This window comes from Mesoplodon mirus, assembly GCF_964341445.2.
Source record: "Mesoplodon mirus genome assembly, chromosome: 3".
NCBI lineage: Eukaryota > Metazoa > Chordata > Mammalia > Artiodactyla > Ziphiidae > Mesoplodon > Mesoplodon mirus.
The window spans coordinates 194,642,218-194,664,508 of NC_138978.1; positions in this window are offsets into that span (position 1 = coordinate 194,642,218).

Below are 22,291 nucleotides of genomic sequence, written 5' to 3' on the forward strand. Positions count from 1 at the left end.
TATATCCATACATTAGACTGTGACAGCGGGAGCCTCATGTAGCCTCTCTGCGCCTTGAGGATAATGAAAGGGTTGTTCCTTGTGGGGTTGTTAGGATAAAATCAGTTAGCATTTTTAAGGTGCTTGGAACAGTGGCTGGTACTCAGTAAGAGTTATGCATTTGCTAAACAAAGTATGAGTAAATACAACTAAACAAATAAGGCAGTAGATATTAAAGAAGTCAGGTATGGGGCAATTTCAGAACTGACAGTGTTTGTTGATTTTGCAGATATGGCCATGACTCTGAATTTTCTAGCTTCAAGTGTAGATGGTGACACCAGGGCATGAGAAGGAAAGCAGAATATCCCATGGTTTAGAGGAATGAAAATAAGTTCAGCTGAATATACTATTTTAGATTTGTTTTTTACTTTGATTTTTGATCATTCCTATAAGGTCAGGATTGAAGAGACTTGCTGTGAAAATAATTTACGTAACAAACCCACAGGGGTTGGGTGACCACAAGCTTCTGTGAGCAGCACTGAGGCTTGCCTTAGTCTGAGTTAATAGACAAGTGATGTTTAACCCTGGACTCGACCTAAGCTAGACTGCATTCTAAGGTACAGTGTTAGAAATTTCGGGCCCCACGTGAGGTCTGGCACTTATGCTCTGGAATGTAGGCAGAGAAAAGTGGCAGACAGTGAGAAAGCGATTTACAGTTGTGTATGTTGCATAGTTAAAAGTCCTGGGAGTATTTTGTCTATATGTCTCCATAACACTTTGCTTCTACCACTTGTATAACATAATATACCTCACATAGTGGTGTAGTTAATCACATCTATATCTGCCACTTCCAGTGTATTATAATCCTGTTTTTCATTACTGAGCACCTACTATATGCTTGACATTGTAATGGGTAGTTCACAAAAATTATTGTATTCAATTCCTACAGCAAACTTATGTCGAAAGTATCATAAATAGTAAGTCACGGAATGGATTTTATCTGAGTATACAAATACAGGATAAACACACAATACACTAGAGCTGAGATGGGAAAAATCATCTGAAAGAGGTAGGGGGTTATATGGGCCTTGCAATTAACACACTTAAAGAGATAGAATTTCAATTGGAAGAAGGCTTGATTGTAGAGGTATAGGAAAAGAAATATTACAAAAGTGAAGAAGTCTTGAATTTTCTGGTCCCAATGGCTCAGGCTCTCATTAGGATAGAGATGATGTAAAGTTGGCAGCATTAGCCTTCAACTGTTTCTGCTCCCACATACATAATCACCTTTATGGTATACTGAGTGCATCCAGAGTCTTTGAATGTTTTGATGCCATTAAATATACAGTTCTGTGTACTTCCTTTATTCTGTTTCCGTACTCAACACAGCATTCTCATCCCCATACACGTTTACCTACAAGGAAAAAGCACTAATCATATAGGTATTTTTGTCCTGCTTCATGGTAATTTTTCCTTAGAAATCAATAAAGTGGTTCTGATTAGGTTTTGGCTTTCCTTGCAGCTTGACTGCAGGAGAGCATTGCTGAGCAGATGGCCAGCACATACTTCTGGTCTGTGTGACAGGAGTTTCTCACTGTAAATCAGTAAGTTAGCATCCTGATGTCTGAGCCCATCTTGTATATGTTTCTGTGCTCATGAATCAGGCTGTCAGGGTCTGATTACCCCTTGATATGACAGGAGTTAGTCCCTGGGTCTTCCAAGCAGTAGGTCAGAACACACTGCTGGTTTCCTTTAGATCACATTGAGATATATATATATAGATACTGATATATATATGTATGTATTTGTGTGTATATATAATACATATAATATATACTATATGTATATGTATATAATATATAATATGTATATGTATATATAATATATGTGTATATTATATATACACACATACATACATATACATATTGCATATTATATATATAATTTTTTTTAACTTTTATTGTTTTGACACACAAAATAAAGCATGATATAGACTCTAAGCTGGGTGAGGCCCACATCTATTTTGTTCAGCCTGTTTAGTCTATTGTTTGTGAAACGCTGACATGTGTCAGAAGCTTCATGACTGTGTTTTCCTGATTGACTAATCAGCATGTTTGCTAAAGAAAAACTAGAGAATGTGAATAAGCAAAGAGAAGATAAGAAAACAGAGTTCAGATATGTGTAGACAAGACCAGAAGCATCCTAGGCCAGGGGGCAGCAGAATGTCTCTGTAAAGGGCTAGATAATCAATAGTCTTGCCAGCCTGCAGTAAGGTCTCTGTCACAACCACTCAGTTCTTCGGTAGGGATATGAAAACTGCCACAGATAATATGTAAATGAGAGAGCATGGCTGTGTTCCAATAAAATTTTAAATAGGTAATGGACCATATTTGGCTCATGGGCTGTAGTTTGCTGACCCCTTGTCTAGACTATTGAATTCTGGAGTATGGATGATGAGAAGTTGAAGCTTATGTTCATAAATGCTAAATACACAATGTACCAGAAGGAATCCAAGGTTTAAGAATGTTGGGGTATATTTATCATGTACAACCTCACATCTACTCACTCTCTCCCTTATCCCTTCCCCACTCCACATGAATTCCCTGAGAGGGTCCAGAGGATACTTCACAAAGCCATTGAGGAAGGCACCAGGGAAGGGCACTGACATTCTTGAAAGGCTGTGTAGGGTCTGTCCTCTGTAGAGGGAGAGTCTGCTTTGGGGATGGGCTCTTTTACTTCATGGAGATCATGGGGTCCTGGAGAGCCCAAGGCCAATGTGGCAGCACTTAAGTGCCAGGAACATGGTGGCACATTGACCATAAAGGGAAGCAGGGATGAAATGGTAATAAGAATTTGTGACCTTCAGTGGAATTCCACGTTGGCTAGTTAATTATGGTTTCCCTGTGGACTTGCGACCGTCTCTATGGATGTCAGTAACCTTTTCCCCCAGAATCCCGTGTTGCTCAGTGGGCTCAAGTACAAATTATTCTTTGGAGATGGGATGAAGTTTATGTATGTATTTAACAAGGACATGCCCTCAAAAAGACTTGATATAAATAATGTCATTTTTAAAATTTGTATTTTATTAAAAAAATTTTTTTTGAAATATAGTTGATTTACAGTGTTTTAGTTTCAGGTGTACAGCAAAGTGATTCAGATATATGCGTATATACATATATATATATTCTTTTTTTTTTTTTTTCTTTTTTTTTTTTTTTCTTTTTTTTGCTGTATGCGGGCCTCTCACTGTTGTGGCCCCTCCCGTTGCGGAGCACAGGCTCCGGACACGCAGGCCCAGCGGCCATGGCTCACGGGCCCAGCCGCTCCGCGGCATATGGGATCCTCCCAGACCGGGGCACGAACCCGTATCCCCTGCATCGGCAGGCGGACTCTCAACCACTGCGCCACCAGGGAGGCCCTATATATTCTTTTTTTAACATTCTCTTCCATTATAGGTTATTAAAGGATGTTGAGTATAGTTCCCTGTGCTATACTGTAGGTTCTTGTTGGTTATCTATTTTATATATAGTCATGTGTATATTTTAATCCCAAACACCTAATTTATCTCTCCCTCCACCTCCCCTTTGGTAAAGATAAGTTTGTTTCGGATGTCTGTCAGTCTAGTTTTGTTTTGTAAATAAGTACACTTGTATATATATATATTTTTACATTCCACATATAAGTGATATCATATGATATTTGCCTTTCTCTGTCTGGCATACTTCACTTAGTATGATAATCTCTAAGTCCATCCATGTTGCTGCAAATGTCATTATTTCATTCTTTTTTTATGACTGAGTAATATTCTATTGTGTGTGTGTGTGTATAAAATCTTCTTTATCCATTCATCTGTCGATTGATGCTTGGGTTGCTTCCATGTCTTGGCTATTGTATATACTGCTGGTATGAACATTGGGGTGCATGTATCTTTTCAAATTATGATTTTCTCTGGATATATGCCCAGGAGCGGGATTGCTGGATGATATGGTGGTTCTACTTCTAGTTTATTAAGGAACCTCCATAGTGTTCTGCATAGTAGCGGCACCAATTTATATTCCCACCAACTGTGTAGGAGGGTTCCTTTTTCTCCACACCATCTCAGCATTTATTGTTTGTAGACTTTTTGAGGTTGGCCGTTTTGACTGGTATGAGGTGATACCTATTGTAGTTTTGATTTGCATTTCTCTAATAATTAGCTATGTTGAGCATCTTTTCATGTGCTTTTTGGCCACCTGTATGTCTTCTTTAGAGAAATGTCTTTTTAGACCTTCTGCTCAATATTTGATTTTTTTTGTTTTTTGCTTTTTGATATTGAGCTGCATGAGCTGTTTGTATATTTTGGAGATTAATCTTGTGTCAGTCACTTCGTTTGCAAATATTTTCTCCCATTCTGTGTGTTGTCTTTTCATTTTGTTTATGGTTTCTTTTGCCATGCAAAAGTTTATAAGTTTGATTAGGACCCATTAGTTTATATTTCTTTTTCTTTCCATTACTCTCAGAGATGGATCCTAAAAGATATTGCTGCAGTTTATGTCAGAGAGTGTTCTGCATATGTTTTCCTCTGGGAGTTGTAGAGTATCCGGCCTTATATTTAGGTCTTTAATCCATTTTGAGTTTATTTTTGTGTATGGTGTTAAAGAATGTTCTAATTTCATTCTTTTACATGTAGCTGTCCAGTTTTCCTTGCACCACTTAGAGACTGTCCTTGCTCCATTGTATATTCTTGCTTCTTTTCTCATAGATTAATTGACCATAGGTGTGTGGGTATATTTCTGGGCTTTCTATGCTGTTCCACTGATTTATATTTCCGTTTTTGTGCCAGTACCATGCTGTTTTGATTACTGTAACTTTGTAGTATCGTCTAAAGTCAGGGAGCCTTATTCCTCTGTTTTTCTTTCTCAGTATTGCTTTTGCTATTCATTGTCTTTTGTGTTTCCATACAAATTTTTTTGAAATTTTGTTCTAGTTCTGTGAAAAATGCCATTGGTAATTTGATAGGAATTCCATTGTATCTGTAGATTGCCTGCGTAATATAGTCATTTTGATTATTCCAATCCAAGAACATGATATATCTTTCCATCTGTTTGTGTCTTCTTTGATTTCTTTCATCAGCAAATTGTAGTTTTCAGAGTAAAGGTCTTTTCCCTCCTTAGGTAGATGTATTTCTAGGTATTTTATTCTTTTTGATGTGATAGTAAATTGGATTGTTCCTTTAATTTCTCTTTCTGATCTTTCATTCTTAGTGTATAGAAATTCAAGATATTTCTGTGTATTAATTTTGTATCCTGCGATTTTCCCATATTCTTTGATGAGGTCTAGTAATTTTCTGGTAGCATTGTTAGAATTTTCTATGTATTGTCATGTCATGTCATCTGCAAACAGTGACAGTTTTACTTCTTCTTTTCCTATTTGGATTCCTTTTATTTCTTTTTCTTCTCTAATTGCCGTGTCTAAGACTTCCAAAACTATGTTGAATAATAAAAGTGGCAAGAGTAGACATCCTTGTCTTGTTCCTGATCTTAGAGGAAATGGTTTCAGCTTTTCACCATTGAGTATGAAGTATGATGTTAGCTGTGGGCTTGTCATATATGACATTTATTATGTTAAGGTAGGTTCCCTCTGTGCCCACTTTCTGGAGAGTTTTTATCATAAATCAGCGTTGAATTTTGTAAAAACCTTTTTCTGCATCTATTGAGATGATAATGTTTTTATTTCTTCAGTTTGTTAATGTGGTGTATCACACTGATTGATTTGTGGTTATTGAAGAATCCTTGCATCCCTAGGATAAATCGCGCTTGGTCATGGTGTATGATCCTTTTTATGTATTGTTGGATTCAGTTTGCTAGTATTTTGTTGAGGATTTTTCCATCTATGTTCATCAGTGATTTTGGCCTGTAATTTTGTGTGTGTGTGTGTGTGTGTGTGTGTGTGTGTTATCTTTGTCTGGTTTTGGTATCAAGGTGATGGTGGCCTCATAATATGGGTTTGGAAGTGTTCCTTCCTCTGCAATTTTTTGAAATAGTTTCAGAAGGATAGGGTATTAACTCTTCTCTAAATGTTTGATAGAATTCACCTGTGAAGGTGTCTGATCCTGGACTTTTGTTTGTTGGGAATTTTTAAATCACAGATTCAATTTCAGTACTTGTGATTGTTGTGTTCATACTTTCTATTTCTTCCTGGTTCGGTCCTGGGAAATTGTACCTTTCTAAGAATTTGTCCATTTCTTCTAGGTTATCCATTTTATTGACTTATAGTTTCCTGTAGTAGTCTCTTATGGCCCTTTGGCATAAGAGACTACTTTGGCATAAATGCCTCTTATGGCATTTCTGTGGTGTAAGTTGTAACTTCTCCTTTTTTGTCGTTATTTTTCTTGATTTGAGTCCTCTCTCTTTTTTTCCTGAAGAGTCTGGCTAAAAGTTTATCAATTTTGTTTATCTTTTCAAAGGACCAGCTTTTAGTTTCATTGATCTTTTCTATGGTTTTCTTCTCTTGTTTCATTTATTTCTGGTCTGATCTTTATGATTTCTTTCCTTCTACTAATGTTGGATTTTGTTTGTTCTTTCTCTAGTTGCTTTAGGTGTAAGTTTAGGTTGATTATATGAGATTTTTCTTTTGTCTTGATGTAAGACTGTATTGCTATAAACTTCCTTCTTAGAACTACTTTTGCTTCATCCAATGGGTTTTGGATTGTCACGCTTTCATTTTCATTTGTCTCTAGGTGTTTTTTGATTTCCTCTATGCTTTCTTCAGTGATCAATTGGTTGTTTATTAGCATATTATTTAGCCTCCAGAGTTTGTGTTTTTTTGTACTTTTTTCTTGTAACTAATTTCTCATTTCATAGTGTTGTGGTCAGAAAAGATGCTTGATATGACTTCAGTTTTCCTAAATTTACTGAGGCTGGCTTTATGGACCAAGATATGACCTATCCTGGAGAATGTTCCATATACACTTGAGAAGAAAGTGTATTCTGCTGCTTTTGGTTGGAATGTTCTATAAATATCAATTAAGTCCACCTAGTCTAATGTGTCATATAAGGCCTGTGTTTCCTTATTGATTTTCTGTCTGGATGATCTGTCCATTGGTGTAAGTGGGGTGTTAAATCCCCCCCACTCTTATTGTGTTACTGTCTATTTCCCTTTTTATGGCTATTAACATTTGCCTTATATATTGAGGTGCTCCAATGTTGGGTGTGTGTGTGTGTGTATACACACACACGCACATATACATATATATATTTATTATATATTCTTCTTAAATTGTTCCCTTGGTTATTATGTAGTGTCCTTCCTTGTCTCTTGTAACAGTCTTTAAAGTGTATTTTTTTATATGAGTATTGCTACATCAGCTTTCTTTTTATTTCCATTTGCATAGAATACCTTTTTCCATCCCCTCACTTTCAGTTTGTAGGTGTCCCTAAATCTGAAGTGGGTCTCTTGTGGACAGCGTATATACAGTTCTTGGTTTTTTATCTATTCGGCCAGTCTGTGTCTTTTGGTTGGAGCATTTAATCCATTTATGTTTAAGGTAATTATCGACATGTATGTTCCTACTGACATTTAAAAAATTGTTTTGGACTTGTTTTTGTAGGTCTTTTTCTTCCCTTCCTCTTTGTTCTCTTCTCTTGTGACTTGATTACTATCTTTAGTGTGGTGCTTGGATTGCTTTTTCTTTTTTGTGTGTGTATCTATTGCAGTTTTTTGGTTTTCAGTTCCAATGAGGTTTTGGTATAGCAGTCTGTATATATAAGGTTGTTTTAAGTTGCTGGTCTCTAAATTTCAAATGCATTTTCCATTTCCTACATTTGTACTCTCCTCATGGTTACTGGTTTTGATATCATATTTGTGTGTGGATGATTTCCTACTTTTATTGTATGTTTGCCTTTACCAGTGAGCTTTCCTATTTGTGATTTTGTTTCTAGTTGTGGCCTCCTTTTTTTTCCCCACCTAGAGAAGTTCCTTTAGTATTTGTTCTAAAGCTGGTTTGGTGGTGCTGAATTCTCTTAGCTTTTGCTTATCTGTAAAGCTTTTGATTTTTCTGTCAAATCTGAATGAGAGCCTTGCTGGGTAGGGTATTCTTGGTTGTAGGTTTTTCCTGTTCCTCACTTTAAATATATCATGCCATTCCCTTCTGGCCTGCAGAGTTTCTGCTGAAAGATCAGCTGATATTTTGGGGGGATTCCCTTGTATGTTATTTGTTGTTTTGCCCTTGTTGCTTTTAATATTTTTTCTTTGTCTTTAATTTTTGTCAGTTTGCTTACTATGTGTCTCTATGTGTTTCTCCTTGGGTTTATACTGTATGGGACTCTGTGCTTCCTGGACTTGAGTGTTTCCTTTCTCATGTTAGGGACTTTTTCAGATATAATCTCTTCAAATACTTCCTCAGGCCCTTTCTCTTTCTCTTCTCCTTCTGGGACTCCTGTGACCCAAATGTTGTGTTTAATGTTGTCCCAGAGGTCTCTGAGACTGTCCTTATTTCTTTTCATTCTTTGTTCTTTATTCTATATTGTGTCAGTGATTTCCACCCCTCTGTCTTCCAGTTCATTCATTCTTCTGCCTCAGTTATTTTGCTGTTGATTCCTTCTAGGGTATTTTCATTTCAATTATTGTATTGTTTATCTCAGTTTTTTGTTCTTTGAATCTTCTAGCTCTTTGTTAAACATTTCTTATATCTTCTCGGTCTGTGCCTCCATTCATTTTCTGAGATTTTGTATCATCTTTACTATTATTACTCTGAATTATTTTTTCAGGTAGATTGCCTGTCTCCTCTTCATTTAGTTGTTCTTGTTGGTTTTTATCTTGTTCCTTCATCTGCAACATAATTCTCTGTCATCTCATTTTGTCTACCTTTCTGTGTTTGTGGTCCCTGATTCTCAGGCTGCAGGGTCATAGCTCCTCTTGCTTCTGGTGTCCACCCCCCTGGTTGGTGAGGTTGGTCCAATGGCTTGTGCAGGCTTCCTTGTGGGAGGGATGGTGCCTGCCCTCTGGTGGGTGGAGCTGGGTTTTTTCCCTCTGGTGGGCTGGACCATATCCAGGAGTGTGTTTAGAGGTGGTTGTGAGCTGAGTACAACTTTAGGCAGACTGTTAGCTGATGGCTGGGGCTGTGTTTCTATCCTGCTGGTTGTTTGGCTTGTGGCATTCCAGTACAGGAGCCTGCTCGCTGTTGGGTGTGGCCAGGTCTTTTTGTCAAAATGGGGACCTCCAGGAGAGCTCACACCAATCAATATTCCCTGAGGCCTGCGCCACCAATGTTCTTGTTCCCACAGTGAGCTACAGCCAACTCCTGCCTCCCAAGACCCTCCAAGACCTGTAAGTAGGTGTAGCCCAGGTTCCTATGGAGGTACTGCTTTGTGCTAGGTCCCAGTGCATGTAAGATCTTGTGTGCACCCTCCAATAGTGGAGTCACTGTTTCCCCAAGTCCTGTGGAGCTCCTGCACTCAAGCCTCACTGGCCTTCAAAGCCGAATGCTCTGGGGGTTCTTCCTTCCAATGCCAGACCCTCAGATTGTCTTGGAGGGTTATTTTCTTTTGGCAATGCCACTGTGTAGCCTGTGTGGGTTTAATATTTCTTGTTTCAAGGGCTGTTTTTGATGTCTTCCACCTCTTTTTTCATGGTATGCTGGCCATGATCCCCTTGATAGGTGGTGTGACTGATGTTGTGGTGACCAGAACCTGCACTGGATATTGAGCAGGGCCTCCCCTTTGCTCTGTGGTTGTCACTGCCCGATCAGGAACAGGGTCTGCTCCCTAGTTGTTGGAGTAGAAGCCCCCACACCTGTTTCTGAGCTGTTTCTGATCTGCAGGGCAAGGTAGGTGGGATTGGAGCACTCCCACTGGGAGAGAAACCACTGAGTATTCCTCCTCTGGAGGTGTTCACCTGTGATCATGCTCTGTTGTGTTACCTTTCACCTGTTGTGTGGTATCCCTCCTCTGGAGCTGTTCACCTGTGAGCATGCTCTCTTGTGTTACCTTTCACCTGTTGTGTGGTATCCCTCCTCTGGAGCTGTTCACCTGTGAGCATGCTCTGTTGTGTTACCTTTCACCTGTTGTGTGGTATCCCTCCTCTGGAGCTGTTCACCTGTGAGCATGCTCTGTTGTGTTTCCTTTCACTTGTTGTGTGGTATCCCTCCTCTGGAGCTGTTCACCTGTGAGCATGCCCTGTTGTGTTTCCTTTCACTTGTTGTGTGGTATCCCTCCTCTGGAGCTGTTCACCTGTGAGCATGCCCTGTTGTGTTTCCTTTCACCTGTCGTGTGGTATCCCTCCTCTGGAGCTGTTCACCTGTGAGCATGCCCTGTTGTGTTTCCTTTCACCTGTCGTGTGGTATCCCTCCTCTGGAGCTGTTCACCTGTGAGCATGCCCTGTTGTGTTTCCTTTCACTTGTTGTGTGGTATCCCTCCTCTGGAGCTGTTCACCTGTGAGCATGCTCTGTTGTGTTACCTTTCACCTGTCGTGTGGTATCCGTCCTCTGGAGCTGTTCACCTGTGAGCATGCTCTGTTGTGTTACCTTTCACCTGTCGTGTGGTATCCCTCCTCTGGAGCTGTTCACCTGTGAGCATGCTCTGTTGTGTTTCCTTCCACTTGTTGTGTGGTATCCCACTTCTGGAGCTGTTCACCTGTGAGCATGCTCTGTTGTGTTTCCTTTCACCTGTCGTGTGGTATCCCTCCTCTGGAGCTGTTCACCTGTGAGCATGCTCTGTTGTGTTTCCTTTCACCTGTCGTGTGGTATCCCTCCTCTGGAGCTGTTCACCTGTGAGCATGCTCTGTTGTGTTTCCTTTCACCTGTCGTGTGGTATCCCTCCTCTGGAGCTGTTCACCTGTGAGCATGCTCTGTTGTGTTTCCTTTCACCTGTCGTGTGGTATCCCTCCTCTGGAGCTGTTCACCTGTGAGCATGCCCTGTTGTGTTTCCTTTCACCTGTCGTGTGGTATCCCTCCTCGGGAGCTGTTCACCTGTGAGCATGCCCTGTTGTGTTACCTTTCACCTGTCGTGTGGTATCCCTCCTCTGGAGCTGTTCACCTGTGAGCATGCTCTGTTGTGTTTCCTTTCACCTGTCATGTGGTATCCCTCCTCTGGAGCTGTTCACCTGTGAGCATCCTCTGTTGTGTTTTCTTTCACCTGTTGTGTGGTATCCCTCCTCTGGAGCTGTTCACCTGTGAGCATGCTCTGTTGTGTTTCCTTTCACCTGTTGTGTGGTATCCCTCCTCTGGAGCTGTTCACCTGTGAGCATGCTCTGTTGTGTTACCTTTCACCTGTTGTGTGGTATCCGTCCTCTGGAGCTGTTCACCTGTGAGCATGCTCTGTTGTGTTACCTTTCACCTGTTGTGTGGTATCCCTCCTCTGGAGCTGTTCACCTGTGAGCATGCTCTGTTGTGTTACCTTTCACCTGTTGTGTGGTATCCCTCCTCTGGAGCTGTTCACCTGTGAGCATGCCCTGTTGTGTTACCTTTCACCTGTTGTGTGGTATCCGTCCTCTGGAGCTGTTCACCTGTGAGCATGCTCTGTTGTGTTTCCTTTCACCTGTTGTGTGGTATCCCTCCTCTGGAGCTGTTCACCTGTGAGCATGCTCTGTTGTGTTTCCTTTCACCTGTTGTGTGGTATCCCTCCTCTGGAGCTGTTCACCTGTGAACATGCTCTGTTGTGTTTCCTTTCACTTGTTGTGTGGTATCCCTCCTCTGGAGCTGTTCACCTGTGAGCATGCCCTGTTGTGTTTCCTTTCACCTGTTGTGTGGTATCCCTCCTCTGGAGCTGTTCACCTGTGATCATGCTCTCTTGTGTTACCTTTCACCTCTTGTGTGGTATCCCTCCTCTGGAGCTGTTCACCTGTGAGCATGCCCTGTTGTGTTACCTTTCACCTGTTGTGTGGTATCCGTCCTCTGGAGCTGTTCACCTGTGAGCATGCTCTGTTGTGTTACCTTTCACCTGTTGTGTGGTATCCCTCCTCTGGAGCTGTTCACCTGTGAGCATGCCCTGTTGTGTTACCTTTCACCTGTTGAGTGGTATCCGTCCTCTGGAGCTGTTCACCTGTGAGCATGCTCTGTTGTGTTTCCTTTCACCTGTTGTGTGGTATCCCTCCTCTGGAGCTGTTCACCTGTGAGCATGCTCTGTTGTGTTACCTTTCACCTGTTGTGTGGTATCCCTCCTCTGGAGCTGTTCACCTGTGATCATGCTCTGTTGTGTTTCCTTTCACCTGTTGTGTGGTATCCCTCCTCTGGAGCTGTTCACCTGTGATCATGCTCTGATGTGTTTCCTTTCACTTGTTGTGTGGTATCCCTCCTCTGGAGCTGTTCACCTGTGAACATGCTCTCTTGTGTTACCTTTCACCTGTTGTGTGGTATCCCTCCTCTGGAGCTGTTCACCTGTGATCATGCTCTCTTGTGTTACCTTTCACTTGTTGTGTGGTATCCCTCCTCTGGAGCTGTTCACCTGTGAGCATGCCCTGTTGTGTTTCCTTTCACCTGTCGTGTGGTATCCCTCCTCTGGAGCTGTTCACCTGTGAGCATGCTCTGTTGTGTTTCCTTTCACCTGTCGTGTGGTATCCCTCCTCTGGAGCTGTTCACCTGTGAGCATGCCCTGTTGTGTTACCTTTCACCTGTTGTGTGGTATCCCTCCTCTGGAGCTGTTCACCTGTGATCATGCTCTCTTGTGTTACCTTTCACCTGTTGTGTGGTATCCGTCCTCTGGAGCTGTTCACCTGTGAGCATGCTCTGTTGTGTTACCTTTCACCTGTTGTGTGGTATCCCTCCTCTGGAGCTGTTCACCTGTGAGCATGCTCTGTTGTGTTTTCTTTCACCTGTTGTGTGGTATCCCTCCTCTGGAGCTGTTCACCTGTGAGCATGCTCTGTTGTGTTTCCTTTCACTTGTTGTGTGGTATCCCTCCTCTGGAGCTGTTCACCTGTGAGCATGCTCTGTTGTGTTTCCTTTCACTTGTTGTGTGGTATCCCTCCTCTGGAGCTGTTCACCTGTGAGCATGCTCTGTTGTGTTTCCTTTCACTTGTTGTGTGGTATCCCTCCTCTGGAGCTGTTCACCTGTGAGCATGCTCTGTTGTGTTTCCTTTCACCTGTTGTGTGGTATCCCTCCTCTGGAGCTGTTCACCTGTGAGCATGCTCTGTTGTGTTTCCTTTCACCTGTTGTGTGGTATCCCTCCTCTGGAGCTGTTCACCTGTGAGCATGGTCTGTTGTGTTTCCTTTCACCTGTTGTGTGGTATCCCTCCTCTGGAGCTGTTCACCTGTGAGCATGGTCTGTTGTGTTTCCTTTCACTTGTTGTGTGGTATCCCTCCTCTGGAGCTGTTCACCTGTGAGCATGCCCTGTTGTGTTACCTTTCACCTGTTGTGTGGTATCCGTCCTCTGGAGCTGTTCACCTGTGAGCATGCCCTGTTGTGTTTCCTTTCACCTGTTGTGTGGTATCCCTCCTCTGGAGCTGTTCACCTGTGAGCATGCTCTGTTGTGTTTCCTTTCACCTGTTGTGTGGTATCCCTCCTCTGGAGCTGTTCACCTGTGAGCATGCCCTGTTGTGTTACCTTTCACCTGTTGTGTGGTATCCGTCCTCTGGAGCTGTTCACCTGTGAGCATGCCCTGTTGTGTTTCCTTTCACCTGTTGTGTGGTATCCCTCCTCTGGAGCTGTTCACCTGTGAGCATGCTCTGTTGTGTTTCCTTTCACCTGTTGTGTGGTATCCCTCCTCTGGAGCTGTTCACCTGTGATCATGCTCTGATGTGTTTCCTTTCACTTGTTGTGTGGTATCCCTCCTCTGGAGCTGTTCACCTGTGATCATGCTCTCTTGTGTTACCTTTCACTTGTTGTGTGGTATCCCTCCTCTGGAGCTGTTCACCTGTGAGCATGCCCTGTTGTGTTTCCTTTCACCTGTTGTGTGGTATCCCTCCTCTGGAGCTGTTCACCTGTGAGCATGCTCTGTTGTGTTTCCTTTCAACTGTTGTGTGGTATCCCTCCTCTGGAGCTGTTCACCTGTGAGCATGCCCTGTTGTGTTACCTTTCACCTGTTGTGTGGTATCCCTCCTCTGGAGCTGTTCACCTGTGAGCATGCCCTGTTGTGTTTCCTTTCACCTGTTGTGTGGTATCCCTCCTCTGGAGCTGTTCACCTGTGAGCATGCCCTGTTGTGTTTCCTTTCACCTGTTGTGTGGTATCCCTCCTCTGGAGCTGTTCACCTGTGAGCATGCTCTGTTGTGTTTCCTTTCACCTGTTGTGTGGTATCCCTCCTCTGGAGCTGTTCACCTGTGAGCATGCCCTGTTGTGTTTCCTTTCACTTGTGTGGTATCCGTCCTCTGGAGCTGTTCACCTGTGAGCATGCCCTGTTGTGTTTCCTTTCACCTGTTGTGTGGTATCCCTCCTCTGGAGCTGTTCACCTGTGAGCATGCCCTGTTGTGTTTCCTTTCACCTGTTGTGTGGGCTCACAATGTACGCTGTTCTTGGCACTGCTCTTGGCTCCACCTTACCTGTGAGTATGCTGGCAATTGGCCCTGTTGTCTCTCCGGTGCTGTTTTTACCAGGCCACCAGCGTAGATACACTGAAGTAAGGTCCCAGGAGTTCAGTAGTTGTGCTGCTGGACCCCCTGTGGGAGCTGTGGAGGCCACTGGGACTCTGGCCTGGGCCAACCCCCTGTGGTCATGCCCAGAAACCCCACAGCTGGCAAAGCCAGACCCATCTCAGCTGTGGGAGCACTTGTTGTCCATTCGGATGTCGCACAGGTGCTGAGTTTAGAAAGCCAGCAGCGAGGTGCAAATCCATGGTTTGTGCAGCTGTGAGGAAAGATGTCAGCTCTTCTTCCTTAATCACATGGCCCCTGTGGTTTCAGCCCCACCTCTTCATGTGGGCCACCCACTGGCATCTGCTCCTGAGCTGCCCTGGTGCATATGAGCCTGTTCCGGCAGGAAGGGGCTGGGGCAGCAATCAGGGTGCCCAAGCCTGTTCAGTTTGGAGGGGGCCAGAGAGGTGACCGGGGCTTGCAAACCCACTCAGGCAGGGGAGGGCTGGGGTGGCAGTTGGGGCACGTGGGCCACCCAGGTGGGAGACCCTCCCAGTGCCCACAGAGGCAGGGACCATCACGTGGAAAAAGAGGGTGCAATGGCTGTCCTGCCCTTCCTGCACCCATGGGAGGACTTCTGCAATATAATTATTTTACAGTTTGTGGGTTGCTCACCCGAGGGTTATGGGATTTGATTATAGCGTGAGCATGCCACTCCTACCATCTCATTGTGATTTCTTCTTTGTCTTTGGATGTAGAATACATTTTTTGGTAGGTTCCAGTTTTTTTTATTGATGGTTGTTTGGCAATTTGTGATTTTGGTGTTTTTCTGAGGAGGTTAGCTCAGAGTCTTCTACTCTGCCATCTTGTCTTATGGTAAGATCTTCCAATCCAGTACTCTTTCAAGACTTAAAAGGCAACCCTAGAGGTCCATGTGTTTTCTTAAGCCTTGTCAGGATCCGTAGAGAGCAAAAGTTCCGTCTAGGCTTAAGGATTCTGGTCCTTGAGAAAAACACCAAGAAGAAAATGAAAGGTTTCTCTGAGGAAGTGAAATCCCATTAACAACCAGGCAAAAGAGGTGGGAAATGCATTCCAATAGAGGGAGGCTTTATCCGTTAAATGGGGCCCCATAGTTCATTTGATGAGTCTCCCTCATCTCCCCATCCCACAGCATGGGGCAGCGGCAGGGCTGGGAGGCATCCACTGAGGAGACGGGTGACTGGGACTCTCTGGCTCTGATCCAGACCAAGACTATAAATACTGTCATTTGCCAAGTGCCTAACTAGCCTACAGCATAGACCAATGCTCAATCCTTGATATGGAACATTCTCTAAGGAAACCAAGTAGCCAACTAGTGGCAGGTTGAGTAACTTCCATCATGCAAGAGGAAGAAATTCCTTACTGTAATAAACATTTATTTGGAATATAGATTTTCTTTCCTGGTGGCAGTACTTTTGCTGGCATATAACTGCCCATGGACTTGACAAAGTTCTGATTCACCATCATGGTCTTCTACACAACATTGCTTCTAACCAAGAAACTCATTTAACAGAAAAGAAGTATAGCAATAGATTAATTTTCAAGAAATGTCTTGATGTCAATTACATACCCAATCACCCAGCAATAGTTCAATTAATAGAAGATTCAGTTAATATGCTGATTATAAGAAATACTTGCGGGATTGGGACATTATCTCATAGGATATGCCTTAAACAAGCAACCAGTAAAAAATACATGGGTCTGAAAGCAAACAATGTAAGTTGGAGAAGCATGTCTCATTATTACATAAAATGGACCATTTTAATAACTTGGACTTCCTAAACTAGTCAAGGGCAACTATGGCTTTAGTTTCCAGCTTCATTTCACCCTCATTAGCATTTTGCCAGGCCCCTTCTGAGTTCCAGAACCAGCTGGGCCCTTTGCTTTTGGTGGTCCATGAACAAGTTACACAGCATCCTTACCCCCAGGGAAAGCTTAGCACCAGCTATACTATGCTGCCTGCAGAGGTCTGAGCACCCACCACACCACGAGGTGGCACAATTCTGTTAGCTCCACCTCTTCCTAATGGTGACCACTGCTTCCTGCAGTTACTAATGTCTGAGTTAGCTGAGCTGTAGGAGTAGTAACTGCTTCCTGGGGATACTAATAACTGGTGACCTCAGCATCTGAACTCTTTTAACCTTTTAACCCTTAGTAATCAATTCACTATATTAAATCCTACTTGCTTGAAAATTTTACTATACTTTCTATCTCAAATTTTTACTTTGGGGGGGTGGGGGGGCTAACCCCTGGCTGGTACGCTACTTGAGGACAGGCATTAGCTCTGTTTGATCTTTAATTCTTGGCACTTAACCCAGTACTTGACACATAACATTGCTGAATAAATGCAAAAGGTGAAGCATCTTCTAAAACATTCCAAGCACTGCCAGATAGACTAGGGAAGAAGGTTTTCATGTTATGTGTTATACTAGAAATTAAGATTTCAAGTTAACATGAGGAGAAAACTTCTATTTCCATTAGCAGAATAAACTACCTAAAAATCACCAAATTGCCCATCACTGATATAATTGAAGCAGAAGTTAAATGACCCTTTGTCAGGGATGCTGTAGAGGGCAATTCCTCAAATGTGTTGAAGATTAGAAAACATCATGTTTGGATTACATTCTAACACTAAGATTCTATGACCCTTGTTTATGAAATATATCCTAATTCAAATCCAATATGCTTTTTCTCTTGATAATAATGCTGATACTCTTACAGCACAGAAATATGGTAATCATTTATATATTTGTATAGTGCTTTACCATTTGCAAAATGCCTTATATTCATTTTCTTTATATTTCACTAGTTTTTGTGAGGTAGAAAGAATAGTAATTATATGTTGCAGATGAAAAGACTGAGGTTCTGAAGGTACAACTCATCCATTGTTTGTTTACCTTAAAAAAAGGTCAAGATTGCAACTAGAGCTCTGTGTTTGGACTCTAAACTCTGTCCCTATGGATGGGTAGGTGTGTGTGTATGTGTGTGTGTGTGTGTGTGTGTGAGAGAGAGAGAGAGAGAGAGAGAGAGAGAGAGAGAAGAGATTAGAGTCAGAGTGCTCCAAGATAGAATTTGGAATATCTGGATCCCTAGAGGCTTTGAACTTTGATTTGTAAAAGTTTTAATGTCACTTTCCAAACCATTATTCCTGTTTTCCAGTACAAAATACATTTTAAGATCTAGTCATTTGCCCAGAATTCCAAGAACAGCTGAGTTTTTGTTTAAAGAATGTTCTACTAAAAAGCAAATTTATACTCCATACTTGTGGAGTATCCATTTTTGAAATATTGAGGTTAGGACTATTCCTGGCTTTTGACCTTTCTTCTGCCTTTGTCTCAATGGTTCTCTAGTTTTACATCTGAGAGCTAAATGGTGTAACCCTTCTGATGATTCTATGTGTGCAAAAACAAAAGAATGACACCAAGCAAATATTTCTGCTAAAATATGGAGGCTATGGAAGCATGCTTTGGTACCAGTATCTTTAGAACTCAGACTTTTCTGACTTCTCCAAACAGTGTAACATTTAAACACTGAATGCACACAAGCACTTAGTGTTCATTAAAATTAGTAACAGAAAACACAGAGCTTTGGAAGTCTCAATGCTGAACTCAACACCAGGAGCATATTAATATGCACTTGAACTAGGAAAGATTTCAGAGAATGTAGTTTTAGGCCCAAGAGACATCTTGTAGGTTAATAAATATTCCCTCTGTTTCAGGGGTACCCTCCTAAATTTAAATGTTGAACTACTTAAAATTATTTTTGTGTTTTTACCTTTGCATCAAACAAATATAAGCATACACCACTATTCTATAACTTTTTTCTTTGACATGTATTAAAATTAATAAGCACTGATTTCAGGAAGTAAACCAGTAGGCCCAAATCTATTTTCCACTTGCTGACTAGTATTTGAAACTGCTTCTCCTCACTGTTCACAGTGACTTTAATGTATGAGGTATTGTTTGTCCCCTTGGGGCCTCTCTGTGCTACTCTTAGTAGTAGGATGATAGGCTACTACTAAGAGGGAAATGGGTCCCAGGGATTTTAAGTCATTGACTGGACCAAATCCATGGAGTTATTAAATGGGGGAGCAGGAATTAAAACCAAAGGCTTGAGAGGTCTCCAATAACTTTTGAGTTATTCTGCTATACTCAGGAAGTTCTTCCATCTGTTTTCTTAAATTACCAAGCAAATATTCATTGCCTCTTCCCATTGAAAAGTAAGTGATTTTGGCAGTTTGTGCTGGGTAACACATGAGTTATCGTTCTTTCTAATTCTTTCCATTTTGGAATTACCTTTAAGCTATTCTTGTTTCAACTCACAAATATTTATTGAGTGCCTACTCTTTTTGACACTAAAAGTACACTAGTGGATAAAATAGATCAAAGAGAGAGAGAGAGGCCAAGCTGGTAGAGCAGGAAGCCCCGAGCTCACCTCCTCCCATGGACACACCAAAACTAGAGCTATTTACAGAGCAGCTATCAATGAGAGTCACACGAAGACTAGCAGAAAAGACCTTCTACAGCTAAAGATATTAAGAAGAAACCACAAGGAGATGGGTAGGAGGGTCGGACATGTAGTACAGTCAAGATCCACACCCCTGGGTCGGTGACCCACAAATGAGAGGCTAATCACAATTGCAGAGGTTCCTTCAAGGAGCGAGAGGTATGAACCCCACATTGGGCTCTCCAGCCAGGGGGTCCTTCACTAGGAAGACAAGCCCCCAGAACACTTGGGGCCAGCAGGGCTTGCTTTTGGGAGACCCAGAGGGCTGTGGGAAATAGAGACTACACTCTTAAAGTTGCACACAAAATCTCACACGCTCTGAGACCCAGGGTAGAGGCAGAAATTTGAAGGGAGCTTGGGTCAGACCCATTTGTTGACCTTAGATACCCTCTCAGAGAGGCAGGAGGCAACTGGGAATCACCAGTGGAGCACAGATATTGGTGGCAGCCACTATGGGGAGTTTTTTCTACCATGAGGACACTGGGACTGGCAAGTGCTATTTTGGAATCCTGCCTCTAGCTTATTAGCACCAGGACAAGGCCCTGCTAGTAAGCTAGTCAGATCAGTCCTAGGATGCCCCAGGCCAAGCAGCTAGCCATGCAGGTACACAGCCCCACCCACCAGCAGACTGGCTGCCATTGAGCTCCCCAATCCCTCAGTTGCCCTGGGACCCAGCCCTGTCCACTGGAGGCCCAGGGCCTGGCCTCAACTACCAGCGGATGGGCACTACCCCTGGGAAACCTGGGGCCCCACAGCCAGCTGTTGGGACCTGGCCTCAGCACCAGCAGGCCAACACCAGTTCTGGAACACCCAGCCCTGCAGCCAGCCACGCTGGGACCAGACTCTGTCCACAAGTGGGATAGCAACAGCCTCAGGACCCCCAGGCTCTGTAGCCAGCCAACTCATGACCCAGCCCCACCCACCAATGGGCTGGCAACAGGACTGAGACTCCCTGGACATGTAGTCAGCCATGGCAGGACCCAGCCTCACCCACAAGTAGCCAGCAGCCTTTGTGCTAGGTGGGGCCTGGCAACCATCCACACCTACCAGTGTTCCCACAGCTCATCCTCCTACCACATAAAGGCCCACACAGCCTGCATAGAGGGCACCCCTAGAACATATAGCTCTAGTGACCAGAGGGGAGTGCACTTCTAGGTCCCATGGACATCTCTTACATAAGTTCACTCCTCCAAAATTGGGAAACATCACTGCCCTACAAAATATATACAAATAAAAATAGAGAATTAGGCAAAATGAGGTGACAGAGGAATACAGTCCATATGAAGGAACAGATAAAACCCCAGAAGAAGAACTAAGTGAAGTGGAGATAAACAATCTACCTGATAAAGGGTTCAAGGTATTGATCATATAGATGCTTCAGGAGAAGAATGGATGAAAGAGTGAGAAATTAGGAGTTTCTAACAAAGAGTTAGGAAACATAAAGAAGAAACATCAGAGCTGAAGAATACAATAAAAATACATGAGAAGGAATTAGTGGTAGATTAGATGATACTGATGAACAAATCTGTGAACTGGAAGACAGAGTAGTGGAAATCACCCAAGCTGAAAAGAAAAAAAATGTTTTAATGGTGAGAACAGTTTAAGAGACCTCTGGGACAACATCAAGTATACTAACATTTGCCTTCAGGTCCCAGAAGAAGAAGGGAGAGAGAGATGGGGCAAAGAACATATTTGAACCCATAGTAAGCTGAAAACTTGCCTAACCTGGAAAAGAAAACAGACATCTGTCTAGGAAGCACAGAGAGTCCCAAACAAGGTAAATTTTATCTACACCAAGATACATTGTAATTCAAATGACAATAATTAAAGATAAAGACAATATTAAAAGCAGCAAGGAAAAAGCAACTAGTTATGTACAAGGGAACTCCCATAAGACCATTGGCTGACTTTACAATGGAAATTCTTCAGGCCAGAAAGAAGTGGTACAATATATTTAAAATTATGAAAGGAAAACACCTACAACTAAGAATACTCAACCCAGCAAGGTATAATTCAGACTTGAAGGAGAGATCAAATGTTCTACAGACAAGCAAAAGCTAAAAGAGTTTAGCAACACAAAGCTAGCTTTACAAGAAATGTAGAAGGGACTTCTGTAAGCAGAAAAGGTCACAAATAGAAAATTGAAACTTAGGAAAGGAAAAATCTCATTGGTAAGGGCAAATATACAGGAGAAGTAGTAGATCAACCACTTATAAAGCTAGCAGGAAGCTTAAAAGACAAAAATAGTAAAACCATCTATATCCACAATAAGTAGTTAATTGATACACAAAACAAAAATGTATGAAGTATGATATCAAAATATTAAACATGGCGTGGGGTAGTAAAAATGCAGAGTTTTCAAATGTGTTCAAATTTAAGGGATCAGCAACTTAAAACAATCACGTATGTATGTAGATTGCTATATATAAACCTCATGGTAACCACAAACCAAAAGTGTATAATAGATACCCACACACAAAAGAGAATGGAATACAAAAATAACAGTAAAAATAGTAATCAAATCACAAGGGAAGAGAGCAAAAGAAGAAAAAAGGAACAAAAAAGATTACAAAAACAAACAAAGGCAATTAACAGAATACCAATACATAGATATCTATCAGTAATTACTTTACATGTAAATGGACTAAATGCTATAATCAAAAGACAGAGTGGCTGAGTGGATACAAAAATAAGACCCATATATATTGCTGCCTACAAGAGATGCATTTCATATCTAAAGACACACACAGGCTAAAGGTGAGGGAATGGGGAAAACTATACCTTGCAAATGGAAATGAAAAGAAAGCCAAGGTAGCAATACTTATATCAGACAAAATAGACTTTAAATCAAAAATTGTAACAAGAGACAAAGAGGAACATTACATAATAATAAAAGATGGGCTTCCCTGGTGGCGCAGTGGTTGAGAATCCACCTGCTGATGCAGGGGACACGGGTTCGTGCCCTGGTCTGGGAAGATCCCACATGCCGCAGAGCGGCTGGGCCCGTGAGCCATGGCTGCTGAGCCTGTGCGTCCGGAGCCTGTGCTCCGCAATGGGAGAGGCCACAACAGTGAGAGGCCCGTGTACCACAAATAATAATAATAATAATAATAATAATAATAAAAGATCAATCCAACAAGAAGATATAACAATTGTAAATATGTATGAATCCAACATAGGAGCACCTAAATACGTAAAACAAATATTAACAAACATAAAGGGAGAAACTGAACATAACACAATAATAACAGGAAACTTTAAAACTGGACTTATATCAATGCACAGATC